Below are 15,430 nucleotides of genomic sequence, written 5' to 3' on the forward strand. Positions count from 1 at the left end.
CTAAAGAATCTGAAAGACGTGTGTGTTTTAACTTTTCTTTTATTTGAATTAAACACTGCCTCCTACAGGCATTGATTGGCTTACATTTCTAAAACAAAGCCCTCAAAGGTACTTTTTGCAAATTGCAACTAAAACTTCATCCACCAGTGGGCAGTGTTTTTAATTTTTAAAAGGGCTGTTGCTGGTTTTTTTTTTTTTTTTGACAGCTTGTTTTTTTAACTGCACCTTTCCCCTCATGAAGCTTTTCCTTTTCTCACACTGTTGTAAATAAAATTTTATTTTCATTGATAATAAATTTTACATTAACCTGCTGCACCATCTTATGGTACAGAATGGTATTACAGCAAAATATGGCCTGGGTCTATCTAAGCTGAACTTGGTCTCTCTCTTTAGCACGGTGCATAGGTGTTTTGGAGATTAAAAAAAAACAACTAAACATAGTAGTTCTTCCACATTCTGTTGTTGGCTTTAGCTTGGAGGTTTTTTTTTTCTTTGCTGCTGAGGTCAAGAGTTGGTTGACGTACTCTCAAGCGGAGATGTGCAGAAACAACATTTTCTGCACATCTCCGGTCTTCCATAAATAGATGACAACATTTCGGTGACGTGTGAATGTTGGAAGCACAGTGTGCCATCTACGACGGGCTCTCCACTCGGTGGGAAGGAATCCGCGTCGAGCTCTCTTGTTCGTTATTGTTTGGTTGAAGGTGTTCAAGAGTGCAACCTGTTTTTAGTTGTTTCTTAGGTTGTTTTTTTTTTTTTTTTTTGCATGTTTAACAGGTATCACGGCATGTGGTCAAAATTCAAAGTATTCTCCCATAAAGAAAAAATTTCAAGTTTCCCACAACCCCTGAGTGGGGGAAGTGGAACCGGGAGGCTCGCAGGCCTTCTCAAAGCAGTAGTGTTGTCGCTGCGCAGACCTTCAGCAGGTTATAAAGACTAAATACAGTTTCAGGAGAGACCTCGCTTGTGGCGTTCTTGATCCAGTCCAGAATGATGAGGATCATGCTGCTGGACATGACCGTGATACAGATGAGGAGGAAGAGGCATGCCTAGAGAGCAAAATAAGATCACAGTTAGCTAATGTGTTCATTCACACCAAGTTAAATGAAACCTTTCACAGTTTAAGACGTGTAATTTGTTGTCTTTGGTTCAGTATAAAGCTAATTATCTTACTTTAGCTTAGCAATGCAGAAGATATAGTATTAGTTTGTTGCACTGCACTGTTTTGTAATTAAAAATATGATAATTAATGAAAAAACAATAAAACATAAGATTGTTTGCTTAATATGAAGTTAAACTAAAGGGCTAATTACTGCAGCTACAACCGTGTCGAATCCTTGGCAAGGAAACAAATAAGTGTAAAGTTCAAAAACGGTTCATTTCATCGAACTCCATCTTACCCCGATCTTTTGCCCAGACTTCATGGACTCTTTCTTGACCAGTCTGATGTAGAAAGCTGAAGGCAGGATGAAGATGAGCATGGCAGCAGCAGAAATGTCTGACATTGTAAAGACATTTGGCATTTTAGTCACAATCCTTTCTTTTACTGTTGCTCTTTAAGATGTTATTACAATATCTTGCATGCAGACATATACCTATAAGTCTAAAGATGGTGGGAACGAAAATAACCAGGGCATTTGTGCCAGCCAGCAAGAACACAGTGATGGTAGTGTGACGAACCCAGCTGAATCCCTTAGAAGGGCACAGGAGGTGGTTGACAGTGGTACGAATCTGCACAATGAGAAAGACACAGGGAGGTTATTCCACACGACCTATTATTTGTAGTAATTCATATTTTACAGTCCCTAACATTTTTTTCAAACTTACAGGGAAGAACAACATTTTTTCGTTACATGTATATTTAAGCAAAAGAGGTTTGCTTCCACACACACCACCTAAATTCTCTGGTGGCTTCTATGTTGTTTTAGGAGTATTTAAGTGGGTCAAACTAATATCATTTTGCAATGTCGACTCATCCCGACTACAAACTGGCAGGGTCGTTGAACTCTTCGTGAAGTTAACAACCATCTCTTTAGTCTTCTGAACATTTAGAGACAGGTTATTATTCTGACACCAGTCCACCAGGTCTTGTACCTCCTCTCTGTTTTCAGACTCACCGTTGCTGGAGATGAGACACACCACTGTTGTGTCATCTGCAAACTTGATGATGTGATTTGAGAATTACTGTGCAATACAGTCATGTGTTAGCAGGGTGAACAGCAGTGGACTAAGCACACAGCCCTGCGGCGAACCTGTACTCAGTCTGAGGACTTTGGAAGTATTATTTCCTATGAAGACAGACTGGGGCCTGTCAGTTAGGAAGTCCAAGATCCAATTGCAGAGAGTGATATCTATTGTCAGTAGGTCCAACTTCTTTACAAGCTTCTGGAGAATGACTGTGTTGAATGCTGAACTGAAGTCAATAAACAGCATTCTGACAAAAGTGTCCTTTTTGTCGAGGTGGGAGAGAGAAAGGTGAAGAGGAGACAAGATGGCATCATCTGTGGAGTGGTTTGGGCGGTAAGCAAACTGTAGCGGGTCCAGATTCTTTGGAAGCTGAGTTTTCATGTGCCTCAATAGCAGCCTCTCAAAGCACTTTGTGATGATGGGTGTAAGTTCCACTGGTCAGTAGTGATTGAGGCAGATCACAGTGGACTTCTTTGGCCCTGGGATGAATGTTGTGGTTTTGAGGCATGCAGGTACCAGAGCTGAGCTCAGTGATGTATTCAAGATGTCCGTGAAGATGCCTGTGAGCTGGTCAGCACGCTCCCAAAGCACCTGGTCAGTTATGTTGTCAGGTCCAGAAGCCTTTCATGGTTTTACTCTGCAAAGAAGCATTCAGTTTCTCTGGCAAAGAGGGATCACTGCTGCATGCCGGAGGTGTTGGCTTGTAGCACATGATTGTTTGAACGCCCTACCACATGCGCCGAGTGTCCTTTGAACCTGTGAAGTGTGTGTTGATTTTTTCTGCATACTCTCGCTTTGCCTGGTCTGCTCTGGCTGTAGTGTAAGCTTCTCTATTGTTGGACTTAAAGGCAGAGTCTTTGATTTTCATCAGGCTATGTAGCTTTGCAGAAAACCAGGGTTTATGGTTTGCACGTTTGATGACGATCTAGCACCAAATCACAACAACAGTCGCCTCAAGGCGCTTTATATTGCACAGTAGATCGTACAATAATAGATACAGAGAAAAACCCAACAATCATATGACCCCCTATGAGCAAGCACTTTGGAGACAGTAGGAAGGAAAAACTCCCTTTTAACAGGAAGAAACCTCTGGCAGAACCAGGCTCAGGGAGGGGCGGGGCCATCTGCTGCGACTGGTTGGGGTGAGAGAAAAAAGACAGGATGAAAGACATGAGACTAATAACAGATATGATTCAATGCAGAGAGGTCTAGTAACACATAGTGAGTGAGAAAGGTGAGGAAAGAAAGGGAGGATTCAGGGTCACCTGGTCCAGCCCTAACTATATGCTTTAGCAAAAAGGAAAGTTTTAAGCCTAATCTTGAAAGTAGAGATAGTGTCTGTCTCCTGAATCCAAACTGGAAGCTGGTTCCACAGAAGAGGGGCCTTAAAACTGAAGGCTCTGCCTCCCATTCTACTTTTAAATAATTTAAGAACAACAAGTAAGCCTGCAGAGCGAGAGCGAAGTGCTCTAATAGGGTGATATGGTACTACAAGGTCATTAAGATAAGATGGGGCCTGATTATTTAAGATCTTGTATCTGAGGAGCAGGATTTTGAATTCAATTCTGGATTTAACAGGAAGCCAATGAAGGGAAGCCAAAACAGGAGAAATATGCTCTCTCTTTCTAGTCCCTGTCAGTACTCTTGCTGCAGCATTTTGGATTAACTGAAGGCTTTTCAGCGGGTTTTTAGGACATCCTGATAATAATGAATTACAGTAGTCCAGCCTGGAAGTAATAAATGCATGAACTAGTTTTTCAGCGTCACTCTGAGACAGGATATTTCTAATTTTAGAGATTTTGCACAAATGGAAGAAATCAGTCTTACATACTTGTTTAATATGTGCGTTGAAGGACTTGTCTTGGTCAAAAATGACTCCAAGTTTCCTCACAGCGTTACTGGAGGCCAAGGTAATGCCAGAGTAAGAATCTGGTTAGATACCATATTTCTAAGATTTTCAGGGCCGAGTCCAATAACCTCAGTTTTATTTGAATTAAGAAGCAGAAAGTTAGCGGCCATCCAGGTCTTTATGTCTTTAAGACATTCCTGCGGTTTAACTAATTGGTGTGTGTGATCTGGCTTCATGGACAGATAGAGCTGGGTGTCATCTGCATAGCAGTGAAAATGTATGCTATGTCTTCTAATGATACTGCCAAGGGGAAGCATGTATAATGTAAACAGAATTGGTCCTAGCACTGAACCCTGTGGAACTCCATAATTAACCTTGGTGTGTGTCAATGGAAAATTGTACTTAGTAGTCATTATAAGCTTTTAATGATATAAGTTTGCATATGATAGAATACTGCATTATGACCTTTTAGATGTGTTAGACTGTTGTTCACTACAAAAACTTGTTCTGTTCTCTTTCTTAGTTTCTTCCCACAGCGATAATAAGAGCTGAACCACTCTTGTCTCCACTCCCTTCTGAGTCCCACAACACACACACACACACACACACACACACACACACACACACACACACACACACACACACACACACACACACACACACACACACACACACACACACACACACACCTACCTGCATATGCACTAACATTCCTCTGTCTATGAACAGATGTATTCACTATTGTATTACTTTTTGTATATAAATAAAGACCAGAGTGGTAACAAAGCGCACTTCACAGGGCCCCCACTCTGATGTGAGCGCTCTGTGACCGCCCTTGCAACGTGTGTGTCTCCACTCTCTGACTCTCAGCTGAAGAAGTGTCATTTAGAATAAATCTCTTGACATTTATTTTGGTCCTTTGTAGCCGGGGCAGAAACATCAGAACTGTTATCTGTGACTCTGTTCCAGGATCCAGCACTGATTCCTGACGCCGTGGGAAGCCAGCACCGAAGTCTGTGCACAGCCCTCTTAGACGAGGACGAAAGCCCTGGGACGTGAATTCAGGTCCGGGCCGGTGTTTATAGTCTGGTCCACGGCGGTGGGATTCAGTCTGATGATCCGAAACACCACTGAGACGTCTGAGGGTGAGAAAACACTATTTTGGTCTAACCCGCCGTAAGGGTTTAAAGAAACGCGTAAAATAGGTTTAAGTTCACCAAAAGGACCTAAGTTTAGGCTGGTTTTAGAGGTAGCCGAAATTACTTCGTGACCAAATAGGTTTAAGTTAAATAAGCGCGCAAATGTCTATATGTGTGTATGTGTCTGGAAGTAAGTTGATTTTACAGCACAATACGCTGCTGAACTACTTCCATTTTTTGTTTTCTTTGCTGAGGCTCACGTACTGGTGACAAAGGAGAACGGTTGAGTTTCATCTCATAAAACTGATAGCGCTTCACCTTTAGGGTGAAGTCGAAGGCCGTATCAGTAAACCACTCTGAAGTCAAGTGTGCCAGTGACGGCCTAGCAAAATCTATGAAAATGGAGAATAAACAAGAAAAATTAACACTTGATTAGAAATGTTTAGAAAAACAACAAGCTGGAGCAGGAATAATCCAAAAGAAAGGGACTGTAAGACAGAGAACGCCCGACACGGAATGATTAGCTGCAACCACTGTGGCTGCCACCACCCAGACAGATGAAAGGGAGAGACAGACAAAAAAGTAAAAGCATTAAAAAAAACGTAAGGAAGAGTATAGACTTTTCCAAGCATGAGAAATCGAAACTGAAGGGAGAACTGAAAATTAGAGATCAAAGTAGAGATCACAAAAACAGGATTGTATTATCAGCCGACTGAAGTTTAAAAAGGGTTGGAAACAGACCCGACTGAATAAATATAAATACAAGAGGAATAAAGTAAAATAAACAAAAGGCTAAATTACATTAGAGCTTATCTTTAATGTATTCAAACTAATAATAGCAAGGATAACAACCTGTAAACTGGTGTTAACAATGAAACATAGTTAGGATGAAGACCATGCCCAGAATGAATAGAATGAAAGAAAGCAGATAATTCACACAAACACATATTAAATGAAATAGAGAGATGCATAAAGTATATTAAGGTTGTGTCATTGTTCAGCCAAGGAAAGTGTGTGAAAAGGAAAATGTCTCCAGCTTGGGAAAGGGTGAAACTGCAGATCACCCACAGCCATTGGTGGATGCAAAATAAAATATAAATAAAATATTGTAATATACTATTGCTGTTATATGAAAAGATAATAGCATTAATATTGAAATAATATTAATATGATGTGAGGTGGATAATTGTTAAAAGTAGTCTGCATCAAGCTTAAGGTTTGCTCAAATTCAGTACAATGACATATGAGATGACGGTAATACAGAAAATATCTAAACTAATTAAGTGCATAGAGGCACTTCACCTGCTTGAAAACCTGTCATCCAAGATGAGACATTGCTGAAATATAGAGCACACCTATACTAACAACTAATAAGCTAAACCCTGTATGCAACAGCTAAAGCTACAAAATTGAGAAGCTGAATTAAATATGTGGTCACTGCTAAGCTGATGAGCAAGTAACACGTTTTTTAGAGCAGGAGCTGCATGCTATTAAACTCAAACATGCAGCTGTCTGTGAGCTCAGTTTTTCCCCTCATACTTCTGATTTGTTTTTGGCAGCATCTTTTATTTGCATCCTGACTCATGTGTGTAAAGCGTTCATGCCATCAGCAATTTGTTTTTGTTTTTTTGTTTGTTTGTTTTGTTGGATTGAAAAATAAGTAAATTTGTGATCACACTCGTGGATCACAGTGACATATAATGATTAGGCATATGATTTACTATTGCAGATGTAATAAGTTTATTCTAAAGTTCAAGGAGGACAAACAAGAACAGCATTTCCAGTTGTGTCTTGGCTGTTGTTCTCTGTGTAGTGTGCTGAGTTTAGTTTGTTTTTTTTTTTTTTTGAAATGTTGAAATGTGAGGAGTACTGTGACTTCTGAAGTGCCTCTCACCATGCGACCTTGATGATAAGTTCAGAGCCAGCTGGGAGATGGGTTGTCTGCTTTGCTTTAGGTGATAAGGCAGAAAAGTTAAAACTTAGTTTCTTGTCTCGAAAGAAAAAACAAAAAAAACAAAAAGGTTTTATGTTTCTCAGCCAAGAACAACTACAATTTCATTTTCTGTTTTTGAGAAAGGAGAATTTAAATAATAATAATAATAATAATAATAATAATAATAATAATAATAATAAAACAAAGACTGATGTTTTGTTTAAGTGGTGAAGAAAGCTAATACTGCAAAATACCGTCTAGTGCATGATCTGCGAGCAATAAATGAAATCACTGAAATGATGCCACCAGAATTAGCAAATCCCCACACTATACTGAATCAAGTCACTCCAAAAGAACAATGGTTCTCAGTGATAGACTTATCAAATGCCTTGAGGCGACTTTTTTTGTGATTTGGCGCCATATAAATAAAATTGAATTGAATTGCCTTTCCACCCCGACCCACAACACCTGTTTGGCTTCACTTTTGAGGGGCAGAGACAGTTTCTACTCTACGTAGATGACATTTTAGTGACTGGCCACACAGAGGAAGGGTGTAAGCAAAATACTATGGCTATGTTACGTCACTTGGCTGAGTTAGGGCCACAAGGTATCTTTAAATAAACTCTAATTATGGAGACCCGAAGGCACATACCTAGGGCACACCCTCTCAGGTGAAGGCAGAAAGCTACTAAACAAAAGAAAAGAAGCTATACAAAATGCGCCACAGCCACAAACCAAGCATTCACATTCTTTCTAACTGTCAGTAAGCCTGAGTTATGACCTTGGCTCCCTGTTTTTCTGCTTCCAACAAAAGGTGGGTGTTGTTGCGAAATCAGTTTTACCCCGGTTCTTTTATTCGTCAAAACTTCCAGAGACGGCACCGGAACTCAGTCATTTCACAAAACCTTTATTCATCTTCATTTAAGCATGCACTTCTAGAAGGGAAGACGAGGCCGGTGTGTCCCTCTGCAAAAAATCTTCACCCCTTTGTTCGTTACAGCCATCTTTATAGAGGCGTCCCCATCATAAAACCCCCACGGCGTGCTGCAAACTCTGTGTCTATGTGCACGAGCACATGAATGCCTACATGTGCGCGTTCCCGCGTGTCTATGGCTACGTTCACACTGCAGGTCTTGATGCTCAATTCCGATTTTTTGATCAAATCCGATTTTTTTGTCTGCTCGTTCACACTACAAATAAAATGCGACAGCAAACGTGCTCTAGTGTGAACCCTCAAAGCGGCCCGCATGCGCAAAAGAAGACGTCACACACAACGCGCTCTGTTTAGACCCAGAGCAAACAATATTGTTTGACTGATGGCCATTAATATAAAGACTTCGGACTTTACGTTTCTCAATTTTTGCTTTAAGTTATTTACATAATAATGTAGATAACCTAATAATGATCCTTATTGCTGTTTTAGAGGAGCGGTGCTTCAAAGGATAGTTGCAGATTTCTGTCAGAATCTGCAGATTATACAGTACAAAAAATGTTCACGTTTCTCCAACATTGTCTTCCCAACAGTTTCACTGACATCTACACGGGATGGCCAGGAAGCGTTCGCGATGTCTTCTCCAGCGCTGATAATTGGCGTCTGTCTTGTGTCAGTGATGTAAAAGATGGATTTAATGCGACATGACCATTCAAACAGCAGTCGCTTTCTAAAACATCGGATATGTATCGGATTCAGTACCACATACGAAAGTGACCCAGATCGGATTTGAAAATATCGGATTTGTGCCGTTCACACTGTCATACCATGATCGGATATGGGTCGCATAGGGTCAAAAAAGAAAAAAAAAAAAAAAAAAAAAAAATCGGATTTGATGCGCTTTCGCCTGCAGTGTGAACGTAGCCTATGTGAGTGCTCGTGTGTGACTGTGTACGCATACCTGTGTGTATGTGTGTGCACATGAGTCAGTGTGCGTGTGGATGTGTGTGCGTGACAGTTAAAACACTGTGGGTGTAGGTGACTCCCTAGGTCATAAAACCCATCTCCCTTCCAGACCACAGTTATCCATTTACAAATGTTGAGACCCCCACCCAAACATTCTCTGGGGAATTTCCACTCAGCATTAACTCCTCTGTTTTACTTTCACAGTTCAAGTGGGGGAGGGTTCTCCTACAATCTACTCCTAAGTTCACGACACAGTGAGGCCTTTATTATATCGGGGGCAGTGTCTCTAGTGTTCTACATTCTATGTTAACACATTTCTAAACTCTAAAATCAGCTAAACACTCCTACAGTGTGAAGCTCCCGTGCAATGTGCTCTGTTGTCTCTACTATCAAAAAAAAAAAAGGCCCTGACTCTCTGAACACAATATTCTCTTCATAACTCAGCAGTATGAAATGTCATGAAACAGTGTAACTCACTCACAGTAAGTCAGCAGTATAGGATAATAGAAACCTATCTAATAAATCTAATGATTTTCATATTCTTTTAACTCAGAAGTATGATGCAAACTAAAACTATGTACTGATTACACAAGAGAACAGCTGTTCAGCAGAGAGTTGAAGACATGTTTTATTTAGTCAGCAGACAAAAATCACTGTAAAAAATTCAAAAGTGTGTTTTTTTTGTCAGAGAAATTTAAATAAATGGCAGCGTATACTCACTCTTTGAGCTTGTTGTAAATGGGCAGGATATCAGGGTGGCACACAAAGGCAATAATAGGGACAGCATAAACAGTCTAGGGAGATCAAAAAAAAAAAAAAATCATAACTGACATCCAAACACTAGAAATGATTCCCTTACGGTTTATTTCAGTTCTACAGATGTTCTAAGTTTTGAAGGCTTTTACCTGTGAATTGATGACAAAGTATTTTGGCCTGCAGGTGTCCTCGTCAGAAGTATTGTCGCTGTGTGAGCTGTTCAACGAATGAGTCGAGTTGTCATTGTGAATATCAGGGAGAGGGCATGGGATCTGGAACTTTTTGATGATCACCTTGAAGGAGCGGAGAGCAAATTTCCCATTTTAGCTCCTTATTGTGAAGGTGCAAAGGTTTATTTACAGCATTTACAGCATGATCAGAAACAAAGACTTGACTGTTGTTGTGCTGTCCTGTTCCACTATTAAATTAATTCATTTGACTACATTTTTAGAAAAAAAAAAAAAAGGAATCCTGCTCTTTTGTGTAGCAGGAAGAGATTTCACTGGAAGACTGAAATATGTTCTGACTCAAACTCAACTGGCAAACCAAGAACAGGCATTTGCCAAAGATTTGCGTAAAGGATGATATGGTAGCATGAGGAATGAGGAAAGGTGTGTCACTCACCACAATCAGAAAAAAGACCATGCACAGCAGTGGCAGACCACTTGTGTAACCAAGGCAACCTGAAAGAGGAAAAACACAATTAATAGCGATGCCCCCCTGTATCACGTCACTCTAAGCTATTAAAGTTTTAAAGGTTTTGAAATCTTGCATGTGTGCTAGTGTGTGTAAAGGGAATTTCTTTTCTTTTATGTATTGTTTATATGTTTTCGGAATATCACGGCCACCAGACTGGCCTTAGTCCATGGGCCCCTGGCGGGCACAGCCCAAAAGAGGGACACTGGACCAGCTCTGTATCCTCTCAAAATACTTGAGGTTTGCCCAACCAGTCTACATGTGTTTTGTGGACATATGGGGTGTTTGGCCCATTGCTCTGGGCCATTCAATCCTTATACAACCGTTGCATGAGTGGTCCGCATAGCCAGCAATAAGTCGGACTCGTTACTTGTGGGTGATGGGCTCTGCCAAGGCTGCTCTTTGTCACTGATTCTGTTCGTAATTTTTATGGACAGAATTTCTAGGCATAGCCAAGTTGCGGAAGGCTTTACTTGGGTGGGCTCAGAATCTCATCTCTGCTTTTTGTGGATGATGTGGTTTTGTTGGCTTTGTCCGGTGATGGCCTCCAGCTCGCACTGGAATGGTTTGCAGCCAAGTGTGAAGAAGTGCGAATGAGAATCAGCACCTCCAAATCTGAGGCCATGGTCGTGGCTGTGGTGTGCCCATTCCAGATTAGGGACGAGTACCAGGAGAAGGAAGCAGGAGATCGAAAGTGGATTGGTGCTCTGGCTGCAATGATGCAGACAGTGTACCAGTCTGTCATGTTGAGGAGAGAGCTGAGTGTACAAGCAAAATTCTCAATTTACCGGTCAATTTATGTCCCTACCCTCACCCTATGGTCACGAAAGAACAAGATCGCAACTTTCCTTACCTAAGTCCCTGCGCAGTGTCAGGGGCAGGATAATGCAAAGACTAACCAGCAACACCAGGTAGTCACCATGATGTACCATTGTCTGAAATACAGGACAGAGCATGTCAGTGTTAGTTGACAGAGATCACCAATGAATCATCATGTAGGTAAAGATTTCTGTAGCTGTGTTAAAGGGGCAACACACCATGTTAGGTTGTTTTGCAGTGTTATACTGTGAAATCTACTATGAATTAGTTAGAGTTAGAATGTTCTGTTAGTCTTATCATCTTTCTCAGGTGTATCTTGCATATGAAGTAGCTTTGATCTCATCATAAACTGATGAACCAGGACTACAAGTAAACTAATTAGTTCTGTGACACAGAAAACCGCACACTGAATCCACTTTCTCATCAGACTCCTCTCAGATCCTCTACAGCTTTTAGTCCTGTTTAACACCGGCTACATCAACTGTAAAATTGAAAGCATTTTGTTTGTCACTAACCAAAACAACTACCATTTTCATCTCATAAGGCCCCCCTGGCGCCAGCTGGATGCTCAAGGCAAAAGCTGACGGGAATAACAAAATATTCTCCTTAGATAACAAGACTGTGTTGTGACTTTCTTCCTCCTCATTCAAGGTTACCTGCGTCGACTGAAGATTGTTGACTTTTGCCCAGCCGGGTGAAGGGACACTTTTTGGTGAAAGGACACTTTCTCTCGGCTGAACACGGAACACACACGCACACATATGCATGTACACTGACACAGACCTACACTCACCCCACAACCCCACTCCAAAGCTTATGCTTCGAAGCTTATGCCTTCTATGTTGTGAGATGTGATGATTCATGTGCCGAGGTGTTTTTTTCTGTTCTCAAACTGATCTCCCTGTGTGGCTCAGTCTGGGGGGAGTTCTTTTTTCTTGTCTTTCCTCATGTTGTGCATTTTCCATTGTTTCGACTGGGGTCGCTGCTCGTGTGGTCAAGCAGCCAGGGCTACCTAGCCTGACCTGTCTCCCCAATATGATGTTTGTGTATTGTATGTGTGATTGGCATAGTATCATCTATCTTAACTGCCCATTGGGGATAAATAAAGTGTCTCTGACTCTGACTGATTCCCTAAAAGGGCCCTCTGAAAGAGCCACTCAGAGAGATGGAACACCCTCCGTCCTTTAAAAACAGCCAGACAGTCCTCCTACACATCCCGCCTGTGCTCCAAGCAGAGCGACAAATGCCTATTTCACCTTCCCTCAGCACTTGAAAAACAACTGGCAGCCATTTTGCTTAACATGTCCACCTCAAGTGCTTCTCTCAGGTGTTCCTGGTCTCTTTCATTCCTTCTAGGAATTTTTGTTTTTCACCAACACCTTAGTCTTAGTGCAACCAGGAAACATTCCTTTTAGGGCGAGTAAACTATGCCGTATTGACATTTTGTTTACATCTTTGGCTGCACAACAAATGGTCTGGTGCTCTGATCTGAACCACTACCAAAATCAAATCAGATGTTCCTTGGACAGAGGCCAACCTGACTGATTTGTCCTCGGATATCTTGGAAATAAGTGTACAACCTCCAGGTCCATCAAATTAGATTTGGTAATAGTATTTATTTAAGTAATATGCCAGTATCAGCAGTGTTTCTTGTGGTAGGTGAAATAAAACAGTGAAACATGAACAAGAAAGAAATTTTGTGTGGAAGTTGCTAAAATATTTAAGTTACTCACTTGACATTGGCTCCTGTGAATGCTTTTATAACGGTGGGTAGTTCGTATGATGTAGAGGTAGCTCGACATGACTGTTGAGGGGAAAAAAAAAAAAGCAAAACAACAACAACAACAACAACAACAGCAGTTAGCACATTTTCCTGTAAAACTGAGGGAGAGAAAAGAAAAGGAGGAAACTGCCATAAAAATAGCGATCTCTAATATTTGGCAAGGGGCCCAGATGTTCCAAAGAAAAGAATCACGACATGTTGTAAAATGACTCAAGGTTTTACTGGAAGCTGCTTCCAAAAAACACAAGCTGCTTTCCATCAACCAAGGTTTCCCCCTGTGCCTCCCCCCTCCATGCGCTCATTGCAGACACAGAGGAGCAGTGATTTGGCTTTCTGAGTGAGCACATGTTGGATCTATTACAGTCATGTAACATTCATTTTTCTTACCTCCAATATACCTCATGATGATGAAGAGGGAGGCTGTGAATTTTCCCAGTCTCCCAAAGACTTTGTAACACAACTGCTCGTAATCCAGTACACCTAAATACACAAAGAATTGTGGATTAAAAAAAATACACTAACAAGCATTTGGGGATGTTTGCCTGTTAAGCTTATCTAATTCATTGGCTATCTTCAGCAACAAGTGCACAGAATACAACGAGAAGATGGTGAAAAACTTAAGGAGAATCCTGTAAATGGAAAAGGGAGTGCTCTGAGTCCCCGTGTTTTAACCCAGCGGGCATGATTATGGATGCCGTGCAGGTGCGTCCGCCCTCCCTGCACGGCACCGCAGACCACGCCCCACCACACTCTCTCCAAACAATATTGACCGAACCAGCAGCAAATGAAGATCCAAACTAAGCTTCACATAAACATCGTCAAGGACTCCCTCTGATTTTTGCTGTTTTGCTTCCACCACAATAAAATCACTTCACTCTCTCTCTTTCTCGGTGTACTTCAAGAACAGTTTCCCGTCTATCTCTGAAATCTGTTTTCTGCATTATTCACTTGCTTGTTACGCACAAGACTACTATTATTTACAGGCTGTCGGCCGATGTTTTTTTTCCCTTTTACTTACTTCCGAAAAGAAAACCTAATTTCTGCCGTTCAATAGGCTTCTGAACAAATTTAAACTTTTTAAAATTATACAAAATGCAAAACGCTTAGCGTGTCTCTAATAAAACCGCTGTAACTTCAGAGGTAATGTTCATAAGTTGATTAATGATTTTCTTTCGTTTTTGATCTACTGCAGAATATTTTTATAAAATCCAGGCCAGGAAAATCACCTTCATGTTTTTCTGTGTTTTATCTTCAGCTACTTTGACACAAAGGCATCTGCTGTGATGCTCACACCTTTGATAAAGTCTTGCGAGTGTCAGCTTCCTTTTTATAGATACAAAAATATGTAAATATACTGATCTGAATTATAATATTTCTGACTGTCTGAGGCAAAATTTCCCAGATTCAAATCAAATTGAATCGAATCGTGGATCAAATTGATTCAGGAACTTGTGAATCGGAATCGAATCGATTCTAGAAATCAGTGACGATACCCAGCCCTAGTGCTAGTCTCTTGTCTCATTTTCTTAAAGAAAAAGGGGAGATTGTTAAGATGTATGTAATCTACCTACTGGCTATGCACAGGCGGGAAAGGGGGGGCGGAAGTTTTATGTGGGGACTTTCCACTTGTTGTAAAAAGGAAGGCGACCATTAAAGGTGGAATTCTAATGTCAATTGTCTGATTATTGGACCATCAATAGTACCAGCCAGCACTTCAGTATATAAACACAAAACAAGGAGCAAATAGCCAGCTTTGTCAGTTATGTAGGAGCCATTAGGCATATGTAATCCCCAGCTTCCTGCAGATGCAGGGATCAGATTGGTCAGCTGGAGCGCTGCTTCATTCATGATCTCCTGCGAATGTACATTATCTCTCCATTTACGTAACTCATGCCTGGCGCAGCAGGATTACCTCAATTTAGCTGCTTTCCCCCTTGTGTCTCTGAAGGGACACCATTTGGGTGACTCCCAGAGATCTCAAGTACTGCGAGTAGACTCTCAAAAATATATATATAAATATTTTTTGACCCAATAATCTGATTTCTCTACAGTTGGTTCCTGACAAGCTGATTGTGATCAATTCCAGCAGATGCTGCCAGTGTGAGTAAGAAACAGAGGGCTAAAAAGCACCTGGCTGATGCAAGATGGCTTCAGTCTTTCTACACAAGTGAGCAGACTGACGATAATGTGCTGAATAACTAGCAGGGGGCACTCTCACTCACAATGAGATGCATTTTTAAAAAAAATATCAGGCAAACAAGACTGCTGGTACTTCAGCTGAGCAAAATTTGAACAATTGTAAACTTTTAACCCTGGCTCTCAGCATAGAGCTGGTATGCCCAACGGTGATTTTTTGTTTTTATGGGCTGAT

The 15,430-nt window shown here is 41.0% G+C and overlaps 1 pseudogene across 1 annotated transcript; it reads right to left on the reverse strand.

Moving 5' to 3' along the window:
- Window positions 1-743: 743 nt before the first annotated feature.
- On the reverse strand, window positions 744-15,293 carry LOC113009482 (sodium-coupled neutral amino acid symporter 2-like; annotated as a pseudogene). Its single transcript, XR_013902979.1, has 10 exons — window positions 15,278-15,293; window positions 13,447-13,539; window positions 13,010-13,080; window positions 11,311-11,392; window positions 10,386-10,444; window positions 9,911-10,054; window positions 9,726-9,799; window positions 1,596-1,731; window positions 1,401-1,498; window positions 744-1,049 (listed from the first exon to the last, which is right to left on the reverse strand). The product of XR_013902979.1 is annotated as a sodium-coupled neutral amino acid symporter 2-like (transcript).
- Window positions 15,294-15,430: the final 137 nt, after the last annotated feature.

Source organism: Astatotilapia calliptera, chromosome 17 (genome assembly GCF_964374335.1).
Source record: "Astatotilapia calliptera chromosome 17, fAstCal68.1, whole genome shotgun sequence".
In the NCBI taxonomy this organism is placed as follows: domain Eukaryota; kingdom Metazoa; phylum Chordata; class Actinopteri; order Cichliformes; family Cichlidae; genus Astatotilapia; species Astatotilapia calliptera.